Source organism: Typopeltis vanoorti, chromosome 19 (genome assembly GCF_054136105.1).
Source record: "Typopeltis vanoorti isolate ZY-2024b chromosome 19, IOZ_Tvanoo_1.0, whole genome shotgun sequence".
Taxonomy (NCBI): domain Eukaryota; kingdom Metazoa; phylum Arthropoda; class Arachnida; order Uropygi; family Thelyphonidae; genus Typopeltis; species Typopeltis vanoorti.
Window position 1 is genome coordinate 46,922,272 of NC_143567.1, and position 17,072 is coordinate 46,939,343.

At 36.3% G+C, this 17,072-nt stretch overlaps 1 protein-coding gene across 4 annotated transcripts in view; it reads right to left on the bottom strand.

The window, feature by feature from the left end:
* Window positions 1-17,072, bottom strand: part of Cul5 (cullin 5) — a 241,247-nt gene that overhangs the window by 119,815 nt on the left and 104,360 nt on the right. The window lies entirely within an intron of this gene.

Consider the following 17,072-nt stretch of genomic DNA (forward strand, 5'->3'; position numbering starts at 1 on the left):
GTCAAGAACTATAGAGGATACTTAATAATGGTACTACATGAATAGTTTACACTATTATTATTACCTTCTATCAACAATTTCCTCCCAATTAGTCTGTTAACTGTCAGATTGGCAATATTATCAGCTCTTACATTTCAGTCTTCAAAGGAACTTTTTAATTGCATCATTCAACATTCCATCATTCTTGATCTTAATCTGCATCTTTTTCCAGCCATTTTGGCATAAAATACTTGTTTTTCTAACCATTCCACATATTCTCTTTAATATGATTCTGCCATAGACACTACCTGTTCACTTCTCTAATTTTAGTCAGAGCTATCTGGTCTCTAGCAACTAATCAATTGTTTTACTTCTAACCTAGCTGTCAAAACTATAAGTTAAAACTGGTTTGAAGATCTAGTTTAAATGTTTTTAACTAATTTCTTTCTTATTCTATATAAATTTATTCAGCTAGTCCCTGATTTACCAGCTTTGCTTATTCTGCTATTTATTTCCATATTTAATTTATCATCTTCAATATAAACTGTGCCTAAAGAGTTGAAGTATTTTATTTGTTCTATAGGTTTCCCATTCAAGATGCAGCTGACATTTCCAATGTTCCTGCCTATTTATTGTTGTAGATTTTTAGCAATAAAAAGATACATATATTGCTGCTTTGTCTTTTGTTGCTGCTGTAACAAATTTGGCATGAATTGTCAAATTTGTTATGACATTTATTCAACTTATTTAAAAATCCTGTAGACATGTACTGTTATGTGAGAATAGAACAAAGTAAAAAGCTGAGATTAACATTTATAATTTTGATATCTATTTATAATTTGATATAATATTGAAATAATGATACAGAAGTGTCCTAGCTATCATTTTAGAGTCCATTAGAGAGTAAAACTGCAACAAAATAATAACAGCAAAATGCACACACACACACACACATTTCAACTGTTTACCTAACATTATTAGCCTAACATTACTTTCATTCATAATGCACTCTGCATGGATGATGAATAACAGCAAAGATAGTGTGCATCCTTGTCTTACACCTCATTTTACATCAAACTATCATTCTGTAATGACTTACAACTTAAATAAAGATTATGTATTGCTGAATATAATGTCCCATGAAAATAAACTATATAATTGTAGCATAGTCGAGTTAGTCGATCTCTGGCACGGGCAAGCAGGTTTTTCCTCCCGGAAACTTGGGTTTTTCGTCCTGTAAACTCAAGAAAATCGACCGTAGAACCCACATTATTTCAGACATTAAATATATTGTGTTAGGGTTAGGGACCACGAGATGGCGGCACACTTGAGCCGTCTCTCTTCACTGCGCACCGCTTAATTAGTGATAGCCTTGGGCCATCTGTCTCTGATTGGGTACCAGTGGAGATTGAACTGCCCACTCAGTCTCCAAAAGTTAGATGGGGCTAAATGGCCTCGCCTACTCCCATATATACGGGAATAAAAAGGCGTTAGTTGATTTTTTTTTTTTTTTTTTTTTTTTTTTTAATTGTAGCATTTTGAGCAGCTTTTCTTTTGGCATCTTGTCACATGAATTTTTCAGATCTAAAAAACTTTAATACCCAGACAGTGGTTGTACTCAGTAACTTGCAGACTCTATCTCTATCTCTCTAGGCACAACCTGGCAAAGTAAGTAACAGCAGCAGGATTATTTGTCAGCTGATTGGCAAGCCTACCGAAGAGTACCAAAAGGTTTAGTTCCATGAACAATCTGGCAGGCAGCCCGTGAAAACCAATTTATAACTGTACTCTCAAATAGAGAAGGTACCGGCTCCCTTGTTAACAGGAGCCCTTCACTCATACTGCATGTAGGAAGGAATAAAGGAGTGGTGACAGGAACAGGCAATTTGCTCTTTTCTCCAAATTATGAAAAATATTTCTATATGTCTGGATATCATCATCATCATCAAATTCCTGATATATACCCTCAAGGGGTGTTCAGGATATGATAGTACTACATAAAAAATTTACATCATTACTAACTTCCTATCTACAATTTTCTTCCAAATCAGTCTGTTAAATGTCAAGACTCCAATATTATCAGGTCTTATATTCCCATCTTCTAAGGCACTTTTTACTATATCAATCCACTTATATCTTGGTCTTCCTCTGGGCTTTTTCCTGCCAAACCTGCCAGGGACACTTGTTTTGCTAATCTTTCCTCTCCGATTCTGTTTAAGTGACCATACCACCTGAGATTAGCTCTGCTAATGCATTCCTGGAAGCTGACAATATCAAGTTCTTTCCTAATATCCTCATTTTTAATATGATATTGCCATTGATGCCATCTGTTCATGCCCCTAATCTTTCTCAGGACTCTCATATCTGCAGTCTCTAATCTTTGGTCAAGTGTTTTACTTCTAACCCAGCTCTCAGATCCATAAGTTAAAATTGGTTTAAACACTGTCTTGTATACAGCTAATTTAGTGTTTTGGCTAATTTCTCTCTTATTCCATATAAATTCATTCCGTTGACTTCTTACCATACTAGCTTTGTTGATTCTGTTCTCTATTTCCATATTTAACTTACCATCTTCACTAAAAATCGTGCCTAAGTAGCTGAAATGTTTTACTTGTTCTATAAGTTCTCCATTCACAATGCAGTTGATATTTTCAACGTTTCTGCCTATTTTCATTGTCTTTGTCTTTTTAATGCTGATGTTCATACCATATCAATTACAACAAGGGAACCATCATTATTCAATTTAGTCATGGAATCTTGCAGACTTGTAGCGGATTTATTTAGAAGAATAACATCATCCGCAAAAAGCAAAGAGCTGAGATTAACCGCTCCAATTTTGATATCAGGTTTAATACCACTTTCCTTCATAATGTGATCCATATAGATAATGAATAAGAGAGGGGATAATGTATATTTTTGCACACATCACTCTACTTGAGACTGCCTGCCATTCAAGGAAGATTAGCCTCGTATTTAGTGTTGAATACTATGCTACTCCTTCTTTTCCTTGATTGTCATTACCTGAATATAACATTTTGTATTTATTGCTCAGAAAGATCTCACCAGTTTTGTCTTTTTTGTTTCAGCCACCCCTATTATGCCGATCTATTACTTCTCCAATTCCTCAGCTAGCTCCATTTCTTTGCCATTCAGGCTTCTTATGTTGATAGTACCGATCTTGAACTCTGGTGATGTTCAGTAGGGGTAAGTTTTTAGGATTTGTTCCAGTAGTTAACTTTTTGCTGTTTGCTCTGGTTCTCTGGCGAAAACAACAGGGGCCTTGTTTAACCATGCGATGCCCCAGCCAGCATCAAATTCTGTCATGTTGTACCATCATTTGAAATTTTGGTTTAAGCCAATAAGAATACAATTTGGTCGGCTAAATCCCAAATTGCCAACCCATCCTCGTCCGTTCAGTATCCAAGCAGATACCAAACAGGGTGCACCACGAGAAAGTGAGGACTGGACATTAGGTCAGAAGCACTGGTCGGTTCTCCACATTCTTTTGAAGGCCATGTGGAGGTCTCCTCTCAGTTATATTAAATTTATATATATATATATATATTTATTTACTAATAAAATTTTCTCACAGTCCATCAAGAAAACCATGGAACCCACTACTAATGGGCCAGACTACACTTTGACAAACACTGTAAGGAAGTTACCTGTGACTTGGCCTGCTACGGACAGAATGGAAGATCCGTGTCTTGGAAAACATAAGAAATACATTTTCTACCATTATTATCACAAAAAATAAAAAAGAAACTGAAGACAAAGATAATCTAGATCTCTGAAGTAATTACTTTGAAAGATTGCTAAATGAAACAAACAGTGACAGAAAAGTCGTAAATATAATAAAGAGGAATGCAATAAGGAATACATATCAATACTTGAGTCAGAAAGTCTCAAAGGCCTGTAGTGTGGAGAGACAGAAGGAATAGATGCTATTCAACCTCTAAATGCTTTAAATGTGGAGGTAAAATTGATGTAGAGTTCTTGTAGTTCCCATCTAGGTGTTACAAGTAACATTTACACAAGCATACTCAAGAAGAAGCTAAGAAAAATTATGGAAGAGAAACTTAGAAAAGAAGGTGGGTTCAGATGAAATAGAGGCTATCAGGATGAGATTTTTACTTTACTATAAATAGCAGAAAATCATGGGAATATAACAAGAACTTGTACTTATTTTTGTGGATTAGGGAAAAGTTGTTCAGAATGCTACAATTTTTAATTTATCATTTATATGGATATAAAACAAAAGAAAGTGGCTTGAAACCTGATATCAGAATCTGAGATAATGCTGTGCTCCTAAACAAATTCAGTGCAGGTCTCCAGGATTCCCTTAACTGAGTTGAATAACAGCTGTAACAAATTTAGGAAAATAAGTAATAAAAAAGATCAAAACCATGGAAATAGGCAGAAACATGGAAACTTCCATTACATTTCATGGAGAACTTGCAGAATAAGTAAAATGTTTCAGAATGGTATTCAGGCACAGTTTAGTGAGATGTTAAGTTAAATGTGGAAGTAGATAACAGCATAAGTAAAACTGGTGGAGAGCCATTTGAATGAATTTATATGAAACGAGAGAGAGAGAGAGATTAGCCAAGACACTAAACTAAAAGCAAACAAGACAATGTTCAAACAAATTTTAACTTATGGAACTGAGAGTTGGATTAGAAATAAAGTAGTTGATCAGATGAGAGTTCTGAGAAAAATTAGAGAGTGAACATGGCATCAATGACAATATAATATATTAAAAATGAAGATACAGTCAGAGGTGCTCTAGAAGACAGAAATACAAGACCAGACAATACTTATAGTTCTATAAGATAACGTTTATCAATTTTCTAGATATAGAATTAATTTTTATTAAGAATGACCTCTGATGAGGAAAGCTTTTGATCATTTATGCAGGCTGAATTGTATCATTTTGTTTAACTAATTGATAGAAAAGATATAATGGAAAGTGGGAAGAAATGAAATAAATAAAGAAATGTTAAACAAATTGTGTTTGTCTGTTGATCACTTCTTACATTTTGAAAATATTTAGGCAATTCTTTTTAGTTGAAGATAGGGTAATTTCAGAGAGCTCTGCACTTTTTTGAAGAGACCTTCATATTTTGATGAACTGTGATGAAGTAAGTGACAGTTAAAATACTACATAAAAGCAATGATAATATTTGGAGTAGTTACTTTGAAAAACATTAAACAGTCAACAAGTGAGAGAGGAGATGTAGATAATAGTTAGAATGTAAACTGTAGTATCTATCAGCACTGGAGACAGAAAAGGCAATCAGTAACTGGCAATGTAGAAAGCAGCTAGAGTGGTATTTGTAATACCACTCCAGGCTAGACTGTATAATTCCAAATAACTGGAGCACAGCTCTCATTGTACCAATTTATTTAAAATAAAAATGAATGTGAGAATTATAGAATTCAATGTTTTTTGTTTTTAATATCAGACCCCACACATGCAAGGTCACAAGACCTGCAGCAGATCAGTGCCATGTGTGGGCAAGAGGATAAGAAGAGAGGAGAAATGTTTACTTTGTTTTTGAACAATTGAAGTTGTACTCTTTGGGGGAAAGCAGAATGGGGAGGATGTTCCAAAGAACGGAAGTAGATGGGATGAAAGAGGAGGCAGTGAAGTTGGTTGGCAGTAGTTCTTGATCTTATGATTTTGGAGGAAAGTGGAGGAACAACAGTGGCCAATTCAGAAGAGCACTGTCCATGAAAGTATCTGTAGAAGAGGCATAAGGTCTCTGAGATTAATGTCTATAAGAAAGAGAGGTATTGAAGCAGATATGTGAGCAATATGAGAGAGGTATGGAAGAGTGCATGAGAAAACTAGTGAAGAATAAAGCTGGACTGAGGCCAAATAAGGAGATATCATAATTTTTTTTAATGTGAATCCCACATATGAAAGATTTCACCTATGGGCTAAACATACTCAGGGACTCTATTGAGGCCTTGTAATAAGATTTCTGAACTGATCTACGCCTGTGTAGCTCAGTGGAAAGGGCATTTGCATCCTCTGTACTAGGCCACCCAAAGATAGACTTAAGTTCAAGTCTAGTTGCTGACTAGAGGAACTTTTTCTAACCCTTTCTTCAACCAGTTCCTGAGTGAGTGAATCTCTGACATGGGCAAGTGGGTTTTTCTTTGTTGTTTTTAAATGTTGTTTTTAATCTCATAAACTCAAGAAAATCTTCTGTAGAACTCGCACTATTTCAGATAATAACAAATCTTGTTATGATTAGGGACCATGAGATGGCAGCACTTGTTTGCCAGTCTCTTCATTAGTTGCTGCTTAAATTTAGTGATAGTCTTGGGCCAGCTATCTCTGATTGACTAGTAGTGTAGATTGAACTGCTACTCCCTATAAGGGAATAAAAGGTGTTAGCTGTGACAATGAGACACTGAGTACCATGAGTAGGTTAAGGGTAAATAGAGATCACACTTTTTCAAGAAAACTTTCAAACTCTCCTTTTTTTTAGGCCAATTGGTGGTGGGCACACACTAGTCAATGAAATTCATCTACTACCTGGGAATTTCAGGGAAACTTCCATGATTTATCAGTCCATTGAAGTTTTACATATATCGGGTATATGAGTAGTGATACATGACAAAAAATAATCTTGTCTGAAAGCGACCGTTTCATTGTTACATAAATGAGGAATACATGAACAATGAGAGATAAATTTCGAAATGCATATTGTGATACATCACAGAAACAGTCGCTTTCAGACAAGATTATTTTTTGTCATGTATCACTACTCATGTACCCGATATATATGTAAACTACTCTAAATCTGCTTGCTATAACATACAGTAGCAAACAAATTAATTCGAACAAGCCAAATTTTCATCAGGTTTTTGGTTTTGTTTCTGTTTACAATAAATTTGGTTTTGGTTTCAATTTACTATTTTCAGTTTGGGTTATAGTTCACTATTTTAGTTGCATGCTGTGTGTTTTAACTGTCTCTATGATGTTTATTAATAGTATTGTGAGTTTTTAATAGTGTAAACAAGTTGACATTCGTAATGTTCTATTCATTTTGTTTAGCTATAAAATGGATACATCTCGAAGACAGTGTTCAAAAATATATACGCTTTCTCAGCATACATCCATATGACAAATTCCCAATGAGTGTGGTGTTGATTTGGGTACTGTTAATGAGATTTTTAAAAGGTTTAGGGAGACAGGTGCCTTTTCGTCTGACAGAAAAAGAAAATGTGGGCAAAAAAGGAAAACTACATTTACTCAAGATCATTTAATAGTTAGGAAAAGCAAAATGAATCCAAGGTTGTTTGCTGTAGATTTAAATAGAGACTTTGCAACTAGTAGGGATAATGTTTCTAACATGCCTGTCTGTCGAAGATTGTTGGAAGCATGAAGACTGCCCACTGACCAAAAAAGAAAACTGTCAAATGAAGGCTATGCAGAAAAAGAGGTGTCGGTGGGCAAAAGTGTACAAAGATCGGACTGTTGAGAAGTGAAAGAAGGTCATATTCTCAGATGAGAGCCATTTCTTTGTCCAAGGAGATCAAGTATCTTATGTTAGCAAATCAGTGGCTGAGAAGACTTCTCCCACCCACCTTCAATGAGCTACTAAACACTCAGATAAAAAGATGTTCTGGGATTGTTTTGCACAGGATCGTCTTGAATCACTTATCCCTGCTGACAGTATGATGAAAAGTGACCAATACATAAAAGTAATGGAGAAAAGAGTGGTCCACACAGATCCAGAAAGACAAACAACATATCTTCCAACAGGATTTGCTCCATGCCACACTTGAAAGTGAAAGAGTTCCTCAAAAGTCACAGCATCCAATTGTTTCAATGGCCAGGTAACTTGCCTGGCATTAACCCAATAAAAATTTGTCCCATAGTGAAAAAGAGACTTGGAAAATTAAATTGTGACACAAAGGATAACTTAATAAAATCCATTATAAAAAGTACAGTTTTGATATGCAGAAATAAGAAAAATGCGTTCTATGTTGGTACAGTCCAGATCTAAGTGAATTAATAAACTTATTAAGAACAGAGAAGCACATATAAATTATTAGGCAAAGTTGGAGTTTAATTTTTGTACTTATTATCTTGAAAAATGTAAATTTTTCTTTAAATTATGAGTATTCGGATTAATTTGTTTGCTACTGTATATTACAATTTCATTCCATGTACAAGCTATGTACAGTTTTCACAGTTATGGCTATTGCCATGAAAGTCTGGAAAATATTATATCACCATTAATCTTCTCAAGCACGTGATACTTATCTTTCTTACAATTTTCTCTGTATTCTCTAAGATCACATGCTAATTACTTGCACTGAACTTGTTTTTGTGTGATTTTTTTTTCCCTTCATAAACATTTTTAAATTTCTGTGTCCACTATTCCCTTGGTAAGTCAGGTTTTGCCATGCATTTTGTTCTGTTCTTGTTTTCAAAATATATGAGAGTTGTTCAACTTTGATTCTTTTCAAAATTTTTCCATTTCCATTTTTCTTTTCAGTGGAATTCGCATTTTTAATCTACTCAATATGAAGTGGTGATCACTTCCTATTTCAAATTCCTTCAACTCTCTTCTATCCTGAACCAATTTGAAGACGGAACTATGAACAATAATATAAGACCTTTTTTGTGTTCCCTCCATGTGAATTTAAGCATATTTTTATGTTGAAACATGGTGATGACTGGTAATAATTAGTCTGTATTCCTGAACAGAAATTTGGCAAGTACTTGCCATTATTATTAGCCATGCAGTTTTCTTAAATTTTCCCAAAATGTTTCTATAGTTTGTTTTCTAAAATGTTTCTACATTTTTTCCTTTTCCTCTAATTACTCAAAAAAATTCTTCCACATCTACTAGAAAACTTTAGTGGAGCTATAAGCACAATTAGTCTCATTGTCCAATTTCTCATTTTGAAAGTTGCCATATGTCACTCAACTTGAATTGGTTCCCATTCAAGATGTTTATCTTCATGTTTAGTGTTGAATATAGCTATTCCTGACTTGAGATTAGGAAGGAATCTCAAGTACCTGTAAAAATCATATTATTATTTTGAAGAATCTTGTCTGTTTCCATCTTCTTAGTCTCAGTAGCATCAATTAAATTATATCAACATGCTATTTTCTCTAATTCCTCCACTTCTTTTCCATTGATGTTTCTTACGTTGATAATGCCTATCTTCAGTTATTTTGAGATGCAGTGGTATTCTGGCAGTTCACTTACCTGTTTGTCTTGTTTTTTTCAAGGAAAACAACAACGGAGAAGGCAGTTTGTATAAACTGTGTGTTTCTTCATCCAGCATGAGATCTGATTATGTTGTGCCATCTGATTACACAAAGTGTTTCAGCCAATTCTAAATCCAATTTAGCTTGAAAATGAGACTTTTTGTGGTTATGAGACCATCGGTACTTTAATATAACCACAAAAAGTCTCATTTTTAAGTATTTTATGACCAAATAAGTATAATTTCAATAGACAATTTAGCTTGTTTAGTCTAAAATTATCATCCTAGTTTATACAGCATTCATGATAATGTCTGGTAATGAGAACACCATGATAACTGAAGAAAGAATGGATATTGAGTCAAAACCTCTATTTGGTGCTCTGCATTTCTTATAGGCTATGTAGATGTTTCCACCTAGTTATCCAGCTTCAAAATAACCCTGAGATTGAAATTAAATGGAAGTTGAATATCCTAATGAAATAATCATATATTTATACATTTACCTTAAACCAGTGGTTTCAAACTTTTTAAAGAGATGCCTGCTGTTTTTTTAAAAAAATTCATGCAATCCCTTATGCTTTTAATAAAACAATACTGACCTGTAGCTATCAATACGAGATGACTGGAAGTGTATACTTCCAGTCATCTCATATGGTTGTGCAACTTGGTCGCTAACAAAAGCACTGGCAAATAAATTAACAACTCAAAGAAAAATGGAGAGGTTGATGCTGGGCATCACATTAAAAGATAAGAAGCCAGACTCACATCACTGACATCATTCTTCACCACAAGCAACTAAAATGGAAATGGGCCAGACATCTATCCAGAAGAGAAGATGAGTGATGGACCACTATACTAATGAACTGGATTCCTAAATAAGGGAAACAAGGCCGAGGATGTCCTAAAAGAAGGTGGAGTGATGAATTATCAAATTTTGTTGGGGAAAATTGGTCAACTACTGCCAAGAACATAGACCTTCATCCAACAGTGGACAGAAAATGGCTGAAAAGAAGGAGTCTAATAAAAATAAACAAACATAACCCTACAAGTTTTGCAAATTGTTAGACTTACATTGCCAGGGGTACTAGCAAAAGTTCTACAAAAAAAAAAAAAAAAGACTAGAAACAATTAATTACATATCTAAAATCGTGGTCTCAATACCAGAAGCTTTCTACAGAACTGCTCAACCAGAGAAACATACCTATTCATCTAGATCCTTGTTATGTTCTGATGATTTCTCAACTGTTTGTCTTAAAATGAAAATCTGATCCTGATAATTCCTATCTGGTCTGGTCTTAATTCAACTTGTTCTTCTCAGAGTTTCTCATCCACAATTTTTCTTAGGCTCTTCTCAAATATGCTCGCATAAGTCTTACCTAGAACTAAGCAGAGAAATTACTCTGTTAATTCTCATATTCTGTTTTATTTCCCTTTTTATTGATGTACTACACTAGTGTCCAAAACTTAAGGATGAACACTATTTCTGAAGATTACAACCACAAATTGAAATGAATTAGCTTGTAGCAATTTTTATAACTGGTGATTTCAAGTAGAAAGTGGGTACACATTCAAGTTTTTGAATTGCAAGCAACAGGGTCATATGGTAGCATTCAAAAGGATAAAAGGCAAAAGGCTGAACTAAGCGAATTGGGTTTGAAGGAAGCTCTTTTTGTGAAGGAATAAAGTTGTAAACTTGGATGTCTTGTAATGTTTCAAAGACATCATCTAGATGATTTCATGCAGGAAAGAATTATTGGAAAGCTTGAAGAAAACTGCAGAATTAAAGCAGTTTGAGATCTCACATAGCATTGTATCCAGGCTCTGAGCTGCATTTCAAACCAATGGAATATGTTCCAGCATACTCTCGTTTGCTAAGAGACTTCATGCAGGAAGACAGATTTTTGGGTTATAATAGCAAAACGTAATCAATGCACCATGGCAGGCCAGCTCCACTCAAGTACAGGGTGGCAGATATCTCTCAACAAACTGTGGCGCAAGACGTCTGCGATAAGTAGGCCTAAATGCCTGTAGTCTGTCCCCCTTTATCCACAGCTAATTGTAGAACACATTTTCAATGGTGCTGTATTCATAAAAACTGACCAAGACACCAATGGGCTAATGTATTTCTTACAGATGAGAGTAGTTTTAGTCTTTCTTCAGTTTTCAGATGACACTTGATCTGGCATGAAAGTGGTACTGCTTACCAATGTGAGAATGTTCTTGAAAAGTATAGATACAGAAGTGCTAGGGTGATGGTGTGGGGAGGCATTATGCTTAATGAATGCACCGAACCACAAGCGCTGGAAAAAGGGACTATGACTGGTGAATGACATTGCAACGAAGTTTTTCAACATCATGTTCGATTGTTCCATGGTGCTATAGGCAAAGAATTCATTTTTATGGATGACAATGCCACACCACATCATACACAAGCAGTTGAGATGCTCCTGGAGACCGAGGGTATTAACTGAATCAAGTGGCCAGCATACCCCAGATTTCAACCGTAAAGAACACATTTGGGATGCAATAGGAAGATGCATTGCTGCTCAAAATTCCCTTCCAGAAAAAAAATAAGGTCATGTTCTTGATCTGAAGGAGGAGTGGGCCAGTTTGCCTCAAGAACTGCTGAATCACTTGGTGCTAAGCATGGTATGATGTTGCGAGATGTTGAGATCCACAGTTCAGGATGGATATATTCCATACTGAAATGTCTCCCACATAGTTTTCTGTAAGCACTGTACAATAATTCCTTAACTATGTCCTTAGGAAATTTGTAACTTTTGCCAAAAATGTATTGCAATTTAATTTGAATGCAATTTATAAAACTTTTTTGTGTAATATAATTTATAGGCATGCTAGCAATAAATTTATGTCCACATTTGGCTGTAGCCATGAAAATGTTTCCATATGCAGGTAAAAATGTAGTTCATCTTTAGCTTTCAGACACCAGTGCATGAGAGCTGTACTCCAATTATTCAGAATTCTACCTTCAGATCATGCCTTCTGAATTATGCAGAGTAGCAGCCGTAAAATTTTTATACCTTCATATTCAAGCATTTCTAGTTCAATATCATCTACTCCAGATGCCTTTCTATATTCATTTTTTTTTTTTAAACTGAAATACTGATATGTACCTTTGACTGCATTCTTCTTGAATATTTTCTTCCACTGTTCTGTCATGGCCACATTTGGCTTTACTTTAAGAATTGCTTTTAAAAGATAAGATTCTGGGGATATCTGGAATAATCTTCAAACATCCAAAATATCTTTAGCTTAAGTTTATATATCTTTATCATATACTTTGTCACCTGTGATTTCTTTTACAGTAATCTTTCTTCCATTTCTAAGAAACAATAAAAAGTTTCTTTTTTTAATGTTAGAAAATTATACTTTTCCAGTGTCTGAGGGATGTCCTGATCTTTGAGGAAGAGCTCAATCTCAGAGTTACAGTCTGAGACTAATAGAGGTGGGAGGGATAACATGGTCCAGATTACTGACTAATCGACATTGGGCCAAACTAATATGCATATTACAAAATTCAATTCACCACTTGCATATAAGAGCATGCATTCTTGTGAATATTCACTCAGCTTATCTTTTATTCTTTCACCTCCACTCCATAAATAAACATTTATCTCCAGATACATAACAATACTGACAAGGTCAACTAAATTAGCTGACAAATCGTACTTACCGGGTGCGAAATTTAAGGATGAAAGTGAGAGTATTAGAGTGCAAAAAAACAGAGGATGAAAGAATTAATAATTGTGGCAGGTACGAATGAATTGAAAGGTGATAAATTTTTTATGAGAGAGGACTTGAAAGTATTGTTAAAGGTAGTGAAAGAAAAGAGTGACAGAGTTAGAATGGTGAGTCTGTTGCTGCGGTATGACAGAGAGGAGTTTAGGAGGAGGGCCATAATCGCAAATGACATTAAGCGCAGGTTATGCAGACGGTGTGGTGTGGAATTCATGGACGTGTGGAACGAGTTTGATGGGCAAAAGGACTCATACAAGATGGATAGCCTGCATTTGGATGGACTTGGTGTGCAGAGACTGGAAAAAGTGTTGCTGAATGAAGTGAAAATGGATGTGCAGAACCAGGGAAACTAGAACTACCAAGGAGGGGTGGGGGGAGTGGATATGCGGACATCAGTGAGACAGTTGAGTGTAAGAATGTATATAATGTACCCGAACCAGCACTAAGGACAAAAAATGGGAATGGGACATTTAGAATAATGCATCAAGATTGGGGTGGGACAAAGGGATCACTGCATTTCATGTATACTAATGCCTAGGAACAAGAAGGAAGAATTTTTGATCTTGATTGGCTCTTCCTGGCCACAGGTCATTGGCATTAGTGAAACATGGCTGACGGAAGATGATATAGTTAGTGGGATAGAAAGTGTAGGTTACAGTGTGTTTGGGAGGGACAGAGAGAATAAAATGAGGGGAGGGGGTGTTATTGATGATAGCTAATGAACTGCAGCCAAGGATAATTGAAGTTGTACTGCAGGATAGTGAAAGGAGCTCATTTGAGGCTATTTGGTGTGAGATTGAGACTGGCAGAATAAAATATACAGTTGGGTGCTGCTATAGACCAGGTGATGGAAATGGTGGAGATAGTATGCATAAACAAACTGATGAAATGAGTGGAAGGAGGGTAATTATTATGGGGGATTTCAACTATGGTAACATTGATTGGAAGGAGGAGAGGACACATGTGAGGAAGGAAATGGATTTTATTCAATTATTAAGGGATAACTATCTGAGACAGCATGTAACTGAAAATACTAGGGGTGTGAGAGTGCTTGACCTGGTAATAGTATCTGAGAATTTGACTGTAATGAATATGACCATGTTGCCACCTATTGGTGAGAGTGATCATAAGGTCTTGACCTGGGAGGTGGCTAAAGGTGTGGAATTTTCGATTAAGACAGGGTATATGTGGAATTACCGTGGTGGCAAGTATGACAGGCTTAGGAGATTGCTTGGATCAGTGCCATGGCATGTACAACTGCAAGGGCTGAACGTCGATAGAGCATGGGAAGTGGTCAAGGATCATTTACAGGAGGTTATGGCTGATTGTATACCTAGGGTCCAAATAGTAAAACAAGTAGGGATTAAATGGATGAATAACACCATTAAGCTTGAGCTGCAAAAAAAGAAACAACTGTGGAGGGAATTTAAAGAAAGGGTGACCTGCAGGCACACGAATGGTATAAAGTGCAGGCCAGAAGGGTAATGAGTGTGGTAAAAAAAGCAAAAGCAGATTATGAAAGGAAACTAGCTATACAAGCAAAAGAGAATCCCAAACAATTCTTTCAATATGCTGCAAGCAAGAAAAAACTGTACACGGCAAAATTATTTTAAGGAATGACAATGGTACGGAGGTCACTGAATCAGTCGATATAGTGGAGTTACTGAACGCGCACTTTGCAAAAGTATATCATCCAGGTGGTGACATTGAAAAAATTAAGGAACCATTAGTTTATACGGGAATTGTGATGAATGAAGTGGAGGTGAATAGTCTATTACAGAACCTTAATGTGAATACATCTGTGGGATTGGATGGTATACCGGCATGGGTCTTGCATGAAGCGGCTAATGAATTATCAGTGCCCTTGACCATGTTGTTTAATCTGAGTCTCGGCTCTGGTTTAGTCCCGAAGATGTGGAAAGAGGGGAAAATAGTTGCACTGCATAAAGGATGATCCAAGACTACGGTTGCAAATTACCGACCAATCAGCATATCAGGAGTCAATGTCAAGGTCTTGGAGAAAGTAGTCAAGGGAAAAATACAGGAATGGATTGATGAAAATGAGATACTGTACAGGGGACAGCATGGCTTTGTGAAGGGTAGATCATGCCTCAGTAACTTGCTCAAGTTTTATAACAGGGTGACGGCTGAACTGGATAAGGGAAATGGGTTTACAGTGATACTGCTGGACCTGGCAAAGGCATTTGACAGGATACCACAAGGAATTCTAATCCGTAAACTACAACATATGGCAATGGATATAGGGTTGGTGAGATGGATAGGTGGGTGGTTGATGGAGAGATATCAAAGAGTAGTTTATTCAGGAGTAGAGTCCAAAAGACAGCCTGTGACTAGTGGAGTGCCGCAGGGTTCTGTTCTTGGACCACTGCTGTTTAATCTGTTCATTAATGATATAGGGAAGGATCTAAGTGGAACAGTTCATTTGTTCGCTGATGATGCAAAGTTGGGTAGGGCGATAGGGAATGCAGAAGTTGTAAAAATCTTGCAGGATGACTTGGATAGATTGGAGTTCTGGGCTAAGGAGAATGGATGTCAATTTAATGTGACAAAATGTATGGTTATGCATTTTGGGGTGAAAAGATTAGCAGCAGTATACCACATTGGTGGAACTGTACTCCAGGAGATTGATGAGGCACGAGATTTAGGAGTGTTGGTGGATAAGGAGTTGAAGTTTAGGGGGCACATTGCAAAAGTGGCCAAATCAGCTCATCAAATCACTTGGTTGCTGAAGAATACGTTGACAAGCAGAGACAAGCAGGTTATTGTTCCTCTGTATCGAGCCTTGATAAGACCTCATCTCGACTACTGTGACCAGATTTGGCCACCTAGGTTTCTTCTTGATGGGGAGGAGGTGGAGAGGATCCAGAGGCGAGTGACTAATATGATAGCAGGTCTATGGAATGAACCATATGAGAACAGGTTGAAGATTTGTGGGTTGCAGAAACTAGTTGATAGGCGGAAAAGGGGAGATATGATTGAGACATTCAGATTGCTAAAGGGATTCTATAGGATTAATTCAGAGGATATTTTTGAGATCAGGACTAGTGGTGGGAGAACTAGGGGACACCTGTGGAAGCTGGGCAAGAGTGTGGTTAGCAGGGGTGTTAGAGTTGGGTTCTTTACTTTTAGAGTGGTAAATGAGTGGAATAAGCTGCCAGAGTCTGTTGTGGGTGCTATGACGGCGAGCGAGTTCAAGGCAAAGTATGATAGATACTGTGAGAATGTCATATAGTTGTGTGGACATGATGTTTAGGGCCTCCCTCGATGAGTCTAAGGATTCCCTGGAGTCGCCCGAAATAATAATAATAATAATAATATTGCTTTACAAATGAGGAATATTAGCAGAAAGATTAAATGCATGAAAAGCCTTGGTATTATATAAACTAATTATTCAATGCAACTATACTTTTTATACTCTATCCCTTGATGATGTTGAGTGTGGGTGTGTGTGAGAGAGAGAGACAAAATAACAAAGTCATCAGACTGTTATTTAATTATTCCTATCTGCTATGCTTTGTTTACTGTTATTGGACCAGCACTGCCTAGATACACACATACGTCATCGCATAATCATAAAGTTATTACTTGTTAAGCTAGGAATGCCTGATTATTTCACTCATTAAGAATAATAATCTAACAGCCTTATATGGAAGGCCAACTGATTTAACAAGCTAGCATTTTCTGAATGAACTGATTTCATTTCAAGGAGTTATATCGTTCATAATTAGCCATTTCTGACATTTAATGTTTACTAGCAGTCCAGAGTTAATGTTAAACTTAACAAAATTAGGATATTAAAGTTTACTTGATGGGGTGCTTAAGGGTCAAAGCTGTATAACTGAAAGGAGACCTCCACATAGCCTTTAAAGGAATGCGGAGAACCGACCAGGGCTTCTGAGCTAATGTCCGATCCTCACCTTCTCGTGGTGCACCCTGTTGGGTATCTACCTGGATACTGAACGAACGAGGATGGGCTGGCAATCTGGGATTTAGCTGACCAAATTGTATTCTTATTGGCTTAAACCAATATAGAAAATAATGGTACAACATGACAAAATGTCATGGAGCCTGTG